General features: G+C 48.7%; 1 protein-coding gene across 1 annotated transcript in view; it reads left to right on the top strand.

Moving 5' to 3' along the window:
* The first annotated feature begins 418 nt into the window (after window positions 1-418).
* The window catches only part of ptprsa (protein tyrosine phosphatase receptor type Sa), an 89,384-nt gene continuing 80,099 nt past the window's right edge, over window positions 419-9,703 (top strand). The window contains exon 1 of the mRNA XM_062450624.1: window positions 419-827. The gene's annotated coding sequence lies outside the window, so the exon portion shown is untranslated. The remainder of the gene's footprint in view (window positions 828-9,703) is intronic.

The raw sequence follows: 9,703 nt of genomic DNA, 5'->3' as shown, positions 1-9,703 counted from the left end.
ATAGACAAGAAACAATTGACTGTTTATGAATGTTATATTAAGTCTACTTGCAGGCTACAAGTTGTAGCCTAAGTCTGCACTCTGCTGTTTTACCTGCTAACGTTTACTTATGGTAACTTGAGGATTTTTGGGATACTGACATGGCATCAGATCAAACGACCCGAATGAAGATAAAGAAATATAATTAATTCAACATTTCTCATTGGCTTCAAACTAAGCATGATTTGCTTTCCCTGTCCGACTCCATCACTTAGGCCTACTCTGCATGGGGTCGAGCAAGCGTTTCAAATAACGTTCGACCCCAAATCCTCATCTGTTTCTACTCTGTAGTGTCATTCACAAGTGGATGGTCACGTGAGCGCCGAGAGGCAGTCTCCGTTTTTTTCGGGCAGGAAGGGGGGGGGGGGGCACTCTACACCCGTCTCCCTACCCCCAGTCGAATGAGGTGGATTTAGGAAGAAAAGACTCGAAACCCTGGGACGTGGAGATAACCACAGTGACAAATAGACACATTTGGAAATCGTCGCACGGCTTACTTGGATACTTTTGTTCTATTGTGGCGATCTTCTACGTGCGAATTCATAAAAACGGAATACAACCTCACACGAACATGCAGTAGCCTAGTGTTGGTGCGCTCTATACATAAGCGCGTCTGCGCGGTGCCCTTGTACAGATTGGAATATTTTTTTATACGTTTTACACTCTCGTGGGATGCAAAATAACGGCTCTGGAAGAGGAAACGAAATTATAACGAGTGCCCCGCATCTGCCCCCCATAAACTAACAAGTCGAAGGGGGCGGTTTTTGAACATATCCTTCTTTCGCCAAGTAAGTTCTTTTATTTGTCTTTTCTAGTTTCAAATAACAAGAAATATATTGACTAGCATTTACAGAGAGTTTTGAAAAGCAAATTGCCTAAACTAAGTTAATTATGCTTGGCTATATTGCTTTCTTGTCAGTCTCGGCACCGTTACTTTTAGCTTATTCTTCGGTAGCCTTTGTCCACGCAACACAAACTATTGAAAATGGGGGCTTTTTATCATGATTTTAAAATGTAAAAAAGACCAAGGTTATTAGAATACTGCAACTTCCCCAACGTACAGTCGTTAAGACCACTCGATCGGTTCCTTTGTTTAATTGTGCAGATCGGTTACTTTTTTTCTGGCAGTAGCCTAGACAAACCTACGAAGTTGCCTTTAGGCTATGCTTTATAATGCAGTTACCCATTACCTGGCCTAAATTCCAATGAATAGTCTTTTCTACAGTCGCTTAGAAAAGAGTGTTCAGAGTAGCCTATTTAAATGGTTGGTTGGGTTTATGTAGCCTACCCAAACATTGACTTGTGAGCTCTGGTTGTATAGGCTGCACTGAAGTGTACTTTGACTCTAGAGTTGTTCGAAGAGAATTAGACTACTGGTTGGTGTGGGTGAGATATTCGACGAACTACAAGGGAGATCAGTGCGTCCAACCCATTCGAAATTAGTCAATCAGAGCCATCACATCATTATTCGTTTATTCATTGGTAGGCTACTTCGCTCCATCAGATTCGTTAAGCGTAGAGGAGACGGTAACTTTTCATAAGCCTAAGCATGCTGTGTGGAAAAGTGCAGGCACAGTTCAGTTCTCCGAAGTCTTTGCTGAATGCTTCGGTTTGTGCTGTGTATTTGTGAAAACCTCTTTTTTTTAGCTGATTAAGTTACACAAGTAAGGGTTATTTTACAATTGTGTAAATGTATTTCCAATTCATTTCCTTTAGTTGTTGCCATTAGGTATTTTAAACCAATAAGACAGCAGCTGATTGTTATGTAGACCAAATAAGCAAACATGACGGATATGCATGAATCAGAATATTGAAAGTGCATGTTTTATTTTCCAATGATAAAATAAAATATGTCTGGAGTCTGGAACAGTCTAGAAAAATCTGGTAACAATGTTTGTCCTGCCTTGCATTCTATTGCCGTAGGCTTGCCATTCATCTTGTGTTCAAAAATTGAGTAAATTCGAATAAATAAACTCATTTATAATGATGAGAGCCACATGTTGATTGTCGGGAGTGAGAAAACGTCTCGTCCTTCAGAGTAATTGGACAACACCTAGCATGTTGTGAGCCTCACGTCGACTGTGTCCAAGATCCTTAATGTTGGTTTAATTGAACCATTTATCACAGCTGATCACCGTCAGATGCTAGGAAGAATATTGAGGACAATTCCAAGCAATGGCTGTAAGACTGAAGCAGCTAACTGTGACTAGTGGATGTCGTAGATCTGTCACATGCTTCAGGAAAAATCACAAATCAATGAAACCCTGCCTGACAACCATGTAAGCAGCTGTATTGAATGGACGCTTTTCAGTGATGTTTCTTCTTGAAACTTTGTTTATTGAATAAAATTTTGATTTCCCACCAGCATTTTTTCCATACTCTGAAGGAAAGTTAATTGAATTGTGCCCCAGATATGATTTTTGCGCCGAGGTCTTTGTAGGTGTCCTCCCAGGGGTTACAAAATTCATTTCCCAGCAATTATTACTTTCTGAGCTGTTTTCTTATTTCCCTTTACTTATCAGTAGTGAGCTTTTTCTACATTTCAGAAAGGATCAAAAGAGGCGATTTAAGAGTGCCACAGGCTGTCTGTCAGTACAGTCATTTAACTCAGAGGGCTTGAAATTGAGTTTTTAAATCGTCTGCTCTCTGCTGGTGTTTGCTCTTTACTCACTTGGAGTTCTGGCAGGTAATTACATTACAACTTGTAGGCCTACATATATCGCCAACAGTTTTTTAATGATATTATAACCACCAATATTTATGTAGGGACTTACACAGAGGCAGCTTATGCAAACCATTACCAATTGACCTACATATTGAAGTTCTTGAAGTATTTATACTTTGTGGTGCCACAAATGCCCAGGCGTTTTCCATATTGAAATGAAATTCCGTGACCCAGATCTGCTCACACAGACCGCACGGACAACGTGAAGGGATGTGTGCCACTGGGCCGCAGTGCCCTGTCCTTATGGAGGCTTCTGCCCTTGGCCAAACCCACGTCATCTAACCATAGCGACGACAAAATGGTTTAGGCAAGGACAACGAGACAACAAAAACATTAGTCAAAAGGAGACACAAACACACCTGCCCTACTATTTTTCAAGCACTCCAGCGATTTGCAGCAAGTCCTTTCCCTACCACCCAGCGCTATGTTGATTGCATTTCCTAAACCAAACGAGGGAGGGAGGAATTTTTTTTATAATTACATCAAGGGCTTCGCAATTAGTCATATTGCTCTTGAGCGGCAGCCTCAATGGCGCCAAAGCGGCGTTAATAGCAGTCGCTTCCGAGTTCCCGTGTTTCTGCTGTGACACTGGAGAGGGGAGGGGGAGGGTCCGTGCACTGTGAAGGGTGCCTTTACTCTGCCCCCTAATTGTAATTGTTCTTAATTTGTTGGGAGTGCTAAATCAGGGGCTGTTCAGCTGGCGCAGGGTGCAATTTGTTTGGCTGGGAAAGTGGAGGCATTATGTCTCGTAAGATGCCCCCCTTTTCCTTTGATAACCTGGGTTAGCCGTGGGCACGTCGAGTGAGGTTAACGAGACGCTTTTATTGGGAATCGGCCAGAGAACAACAGGACAGGCTTGTAGCTGTCTGTACAAGTCTTTGATATTGGGCCATCAACTGAAAAAATAATACTATACGTCACTATAACATCCTCCACCTTCAAGGATGAACCTTCGGTGGTCCCTTTCCCGCTCGACTACACCTTCCACTTTGCCACAGGGGAGAAGTGATGAGGGGGGGGGGGATGGGTGCCGGGGGGGGGGGGGGGGTGGGGGGGGGAGTGCCGCCATGGAACTGTTGACTGCTTTGTCAGACCTGCTGGCTGGCCCGGAGTTCAAACCAATTCGCAGACCCACAACAGAAACAGTCGGGAGAGCAGATCCAGCTAAACGCAGCCTGTTTGCCAAATGATATTTACCCAATGGATCCCTGAACTCAAAGGTTGGCCCCCAGAGCAAGTGCAGAGTACCTTCAGGGGGATGGAAGCAGGTTTAGAGTAGGAGTATCTGGCCCGAGAAGGTGCGCCGTAATCGTGTCCACAGCTCGGCAAGGCTTATCCCTCTCCTGCCAAGTAAAAGTCCATCTCACACTTGGCTTCCCTGGACTGTTTGGCCTGGGGGCTCAAAGCTTCAAAGCCGCCCCCCCCCCACACCCCCCCCAAAAAAAAATCTGTCCACGCGGGGACCGATCAAACACAGGTCGTCACGTCGGACGTCAACTCCCCCAAGTCTGTTTGGCGGCTCCGTGCCATGCCGCCAACCAACGCCGCCGCCCGAGTATCTCCCGTCCCCCAGATACCATGTTTTACAGCGACAATCCGCTCCATCTGCTTTGATGGTGTTTTGTTAATGGGTTTTACACATGGGGGTAGGCATGGGAAAACCCTTGTTGTTGCCTGTGCCCCCCTCTTAATATCCCCACACACACGCACGCACACACACACACTAAACCCTCCTCCTGCCCTGGCTTTGTCCCCCATCTTTATGGTTATGGAGTTAATGCAAACTGGTGTTTCATGGAGAGTCGTAATTAACACCCTGTTTGGGGGTTGGCGAGACGGGTCGCGTTTTCCTCCACTTCCCCCCTGTCCCTTATGGTTCCACCAGCGGGCCGCTCTCCAGCTTGTTAAGTGTGATTACCAGCTGCCGGCCCTGGATTGATGCGGCGTCCCTCTGGGGAGTCCTCACAAACCAGGTCTGTCAGTAGGACAGCCCCACCCAGGAGTTCCAACCCACGTGAGGTTGCAGGCACCCCGTCGCGATGTCCCGACCTGGGGTGGATGGGGGTCGGTCCCAGAAGCAGACTGTTTATTCTCCACTTAGGGTCTAGTGCTCTGTCGTTAGGGTTTCCTCTTGACCAATGGGCAGATGGCATTGGTGTGTCGCACGGTCCTAGATAGTGCATGTGCTACTCTGATAGTGCATCTTGAACTAAATGACCATATTGGAATTCTTTATGGACAATTTTTTTTATATCTCCCAGCTTGTGGATGTAGAGGAATTCAGGAAGATCTTGATACTGTTTTGAAATCATGGACGACTCAAACATCATGTGCAAGCCCCCTTATTACCTCAGGCCTCTAGACAGTAATATTGTAGGCTACTAGGTTGCCTCTGTGCAACTCTGTGGCCTTATTATCCGTAAGAAATAGGCCTAGTTATGAGACAAGGAATTGGTTATTATTTCTTTGCTTTTAGCGTTCCAGTGTGACATGGTAGTGTTGACATCATTAACTTGTCCTAAGGAGTGGTGTCTTCGGAAGGGGAAGGATGAAGCCAACAGGTCCAGGGTTGGGAGAGAGCTGCAGCCAGGAAAATGGGGTTTCTATAGGGGACTGGCAACAGTTGAGGCACAGGTTAGGTCGCAACAGCCTGTCCATTTCCACCAAGCTGGAGGAGGAGTGTGGGGGGTGGGGGAGGTTGGTGATTATGGGATATGAGGGGGTCCTTTGTGGGCAAGAGGGGGAGGGGAGGGTGGTCGGTTGTATAAACGAGGGGAGGCTCGTCCAGGTTCTGAAAGGCCCTGAAGGGCAGAAGTGGTTGTGGGGAGAGGTGTGTGTGTGTGGGGGGGGGGGAGGGCTGGGGAGTGTGGTTGGAGAAGGAGAAGTGGGTTTTTTTTCCCATCATGTGCTAAAAGCTGTTAATCCTCTGGCTCTTTGTGTCCGAACAGAAAGCCCAGGGCAGGATGGGTAGAGCAGAGCCCCATTCAGAATGCAGGCCCTTTGTTGTGATTTCCCCCTGAAATCGAGGGACATCTGTTATTGGTGATGGCGTCGGGGTTGGGGGTGTGGGTGGGGGTGGGGAGGGATGGCGGGGGTCTTCAGCTGGTTGAGGGCTCGGGGGGGGGAAGAGAGAGGGGGGGAGGAGACACGCAAGTGAGGGGAGGGTTTGTTATCGAGGAGGAGGAGGGACGGGGTTGTCTGGTACAGCCGGAGTGGGCAGATAATTGATGGATGTAAGTGGCGAGTAATTGTGTGCAGCGCGAGCATGGGCAAAACATGGGCCTCTGAAGGAGAGGAGCGAGGAGGGGAGAGGATCCAGGCCGAGGGGAGGGGAGGGGACGAGAAGGGGGGAGAGGGAAGGAGGGGAGGGGAGGGAGGGCTGGTTGGCTGTTAAGTTGCATCAGTCAAGTCCTACTGGGGTTAAACAGGAGTAACTACCTGCCTGTCAGGACGATTGTTCATTTCCTTCCAATGCGGGGTCACTTCCCGGTTATGAGTGATGGCAACTTACAGTCATGGACCCAGCCGACAATATACGTGGCCCGCTTACCAGCTGGGCATGTTACAACCCAGTACCCCCCCCCCTCCCCCCCTTCCCATCTAAAGGAAATACTGTCTGCGTTCGTATTCTGAAGCCACCTGGGGTTCTGTGCCTCTCTCTTCCTCCTCCAACCCAATTCTAAGTTCCCCCCTCCTTTCAGACTGACACGACAAAAGCATTCATTTTGTATTAACCCTTGTGTTATCTTCGGGTCATTCTGGCTCATCAGTCATTGTGACCCACCGTCGTATTGCGACAACTTTACCGCATACAAAAACAAAGTGAAGCATTTTCTTTTAACCGTTGGGCTGTCTCAGACCCCCCACATTGCAAAGGTTAAAAGAAAATTATTTGTATTTGTTTTTGTATTCGGTAAAATTGGGTAAACACAACGATGGTTCGTTATGAACCTTTGGGTCATGTGACCCGAAGGCAGCACGAGGGTTAATAACCCCCCACTTCTCCCCTACCCGCCTGTCTTAAAGCCCCAATCGCGATTTGATAATTGCGACCGTCGCGGCGGAGCGCCTTTTAGACCCGCCTTGTTCTCTTGTATCGTTTTGTTTCCCTTCTCCCTCTTCCAAAAGGCCATGCACTCCGATCGGGATACACAAATTGACGCGCGCGCCAGCTGTGGGGGGGGGATTGAGGGAGGGCGCGCGTGTGTACGTGTGTGGGGTGAGAGCGGAGGCCGGTTCATCTTTCGTTTCAGACATTTGTTTGGGGGTAAAAAGTTGTTTGATGGCAGCAGCCCCAAGCCTGTCAGGTAAATATTTGTGTTGCTGTGTGTGTGTGTGTGTGTGTGTGTGTGTGTGTGTGTGTGTGTGTGTGTGTGTGTGTGTGTGTGTGTGTGTGCGTGTGTGTGTGTGCATGTCTACACATAATACATATCTACCTGACTCAGAGACATTGAAGGACGACCCTTCTCAAATTCCATCCTCTTACGTTGACATGCATTTAGATAGCAGCCGCTTTCATCCAATAGTGCCTATATAACAGTAAGTGCATCATATAATCAAGGACTACTAAGTGCGCAGCGTGCGAGTTCGGTATTATTATATGTATTTTTTGAGCTCGGTATTTCAGTGGTTAATGCCTAGGAACGATCTGCATTACGAGTCAAGTGCAACACTATGATCTCAAATACAACACCACAAGGTCAATTTCGCAGATGCCACAATAAGTCATGGACAGATGCCCTTAATGATTAGTGCAGGTGGAGTCTGAAGAGGTCCTCAGATCTCTCTCCCTCCCTCCTTCCCTTCTGTGTCTCTCCTCACCTTTGAATTTTCGGGAGCCAGTCTTCCTTGATATCAGTGAAAGAAATTGGTGAGGGAAGAAGCATGGAGGACAGGTGAATTAACTCTTCAGTTTCAGTGTCAGAGGAGATAATCCTGATTAAAAAGTGATGGTGCCTGGAGAGAACGACAACCTAGCAATCAGAGAGCTACTGCCTTTGGGAGATTACCGCAACGAGAGGGAGGGGCCTACACGCATATTTATTAATCGTATGCATGGCCAGAGTAGTGCTTTTGGTATTTTTTTTTAATATATATTTTTCCCATCTGTAATAGGGGAGATTTATCTCGAGTTCTAAACCGCTTTACGCCCTCCTTCCTCTTTCGTTTCTTTTTGGTTTTTAGAAAAGCGACGATCTCCAGGTGCAGCGGGTGATTGAGAGCTTTTGGCTCCCTTTCTTCTCCATTGTCGAGATTAGTCTCAAATAATGACACCGTCCCCCCACTCGCCACCGTCTGCGCGATTAAAAAAAAAACTCCTGACGTCGCCGCGACGTTAGCTCAGGATCGTGTCAACATTGTGGTTTGACCTTGGCTTTCGTGCCAGTGAGCATGCTCAAAGAGAAAGAGAGACAGAGAGAGAGACAGAGAGAGAGAGAGACAGAGAGAGAGACAGAGAGAGAGAGAGACAGAGAGAGAGACAGAGAGCGACAGAGAGAGAGAGAGAGGCTTGCTGGTTTATCCGGCAGAGTGGGGGGAAATTGGATGAACAGGGAAGGGAATAAAAAAGGAGGAAAAGTTTACAAGGGAATAAATGGGCTGGTTATCTCACGCCTGTCTTATTTGTCGTTTGATGCGAGGAGATAGCTCGGACAAAAGGGGGGTCGTGCGAAGCCTGGATTAGGCTTGCGGCGGCGTGCGCAAACACCCGGGGACTTCATGCTCGGCACGGCGGAGGCGCCGAGACCTTGTCGTACGCGCCGATGAATACAGAGGGGAGGATGTGTGGGAGGGGCCTCCGTCGGCGGGGCGAGAGCGCTCTCCTCCGCACGCGCCCAGGAGGAAGCCGAGGAAGAGCACGACGCCGTCGGCCCGTGGAAGCTCGCGGAAGGCGTGCGTGTCAACATGCAAGTGCTCTGCCCCGGTATTACTGGGGAGAAATCTGCCCTCCCTCCACCCTCACCCCCACTGTCCCTCCCCCAAGACATGTGTCGTCGCACGGCCCCCAATCTGTAGTCTCCACGGGGGGGGGGAGACGGGAGAAGAAAGGGGGGGAGACAAAAGCGGGTCCGGGGGAGGGGGGGCCGGGGGGGGGTTGGACAGCCGGAGTTTGGCAGCCCCGGCCTGCCACCCCTGCCCTGGGGTGATGGGAGCGGGAGAGCTGAGGGAGGGGGGGGGGGGGGGGGGGACACAGGGAGCCTGTTTGAACAGGAGGTAGATAGAGAAACCTGGGGTCTGCCATTTGCATAGAGATAAAGATGTGCTAATGAATTTGAACCCCCCCCCCCCAGCAACTCCCAGGACTTGCCATAAGGCCAAGAGCAGCCTGGGTTCAGGTTTAGCCGGAGCCAAACTGCACGGATGTATCCAGCGACACTCATTCGAAACAACAGGGTGCTCCTATCTTGACAATGCCCAAGATGGCCGCCGCTCCACTTGCCAACTGTTGTGAGCAGAGGGTGGAGAGCGAGTCCAAGTCGACTGTAGCTGGAGACAGTCCACCAATCTATCTAGTCTCAGCTTGTTTGTGTTAGATGACAGCAGGTTTGTAAAAGTGGTTTTTATTTGCGATATTGGTTCCTTTAGTTTGCTATTCACACACCACTGGGAGACCACATTGTAATTTTGCATCCCTGAGCGACCCCGAAGCTCCTCTTCCTTAAATAAAATAGGCCTTAGCAACACAAATTCGAAATGTAGCCACCGAAACAGGACGCTATCATGTTTAGCATGTTGTTTTACCCGCGCGGAGAACTGCTGCTGCCTCGGGCACGCACCCCCGTGTTGTGGGAATGGACTCTTCCCCCAGAAAGCAGGCCTGGGCAGCTCATAAAGTAGCGGGTCCCGCTATTGTCTATTGTAAATTACAGAATGGTCTTGTTCAGCCAACACCTGCCAACTGGGAAAAGCATGGAAACAAGTTTGCCGCATAGGCCCGCA

Source organism: Osmerus eperlanus, chromosome 24, assembly GCF_963692335.1.
Source record: "Osmerus eperlanus chromosome 24, fOsmEpe2.1, whole genome shotgun sequence".
Taxonomy (NCBI): domain Eukaryota; kingdom Metazoa; phylum Chordata; class Actinopteri; order Osmeriformes; family Osmeridae; genus Osmerus; species Osmerus eperlanus.
The sequence above is the reverse complement of the archived record's forward strand: the minus strand, read 5'-3'. Positions and strand labels throughout refer to the sequence as shown.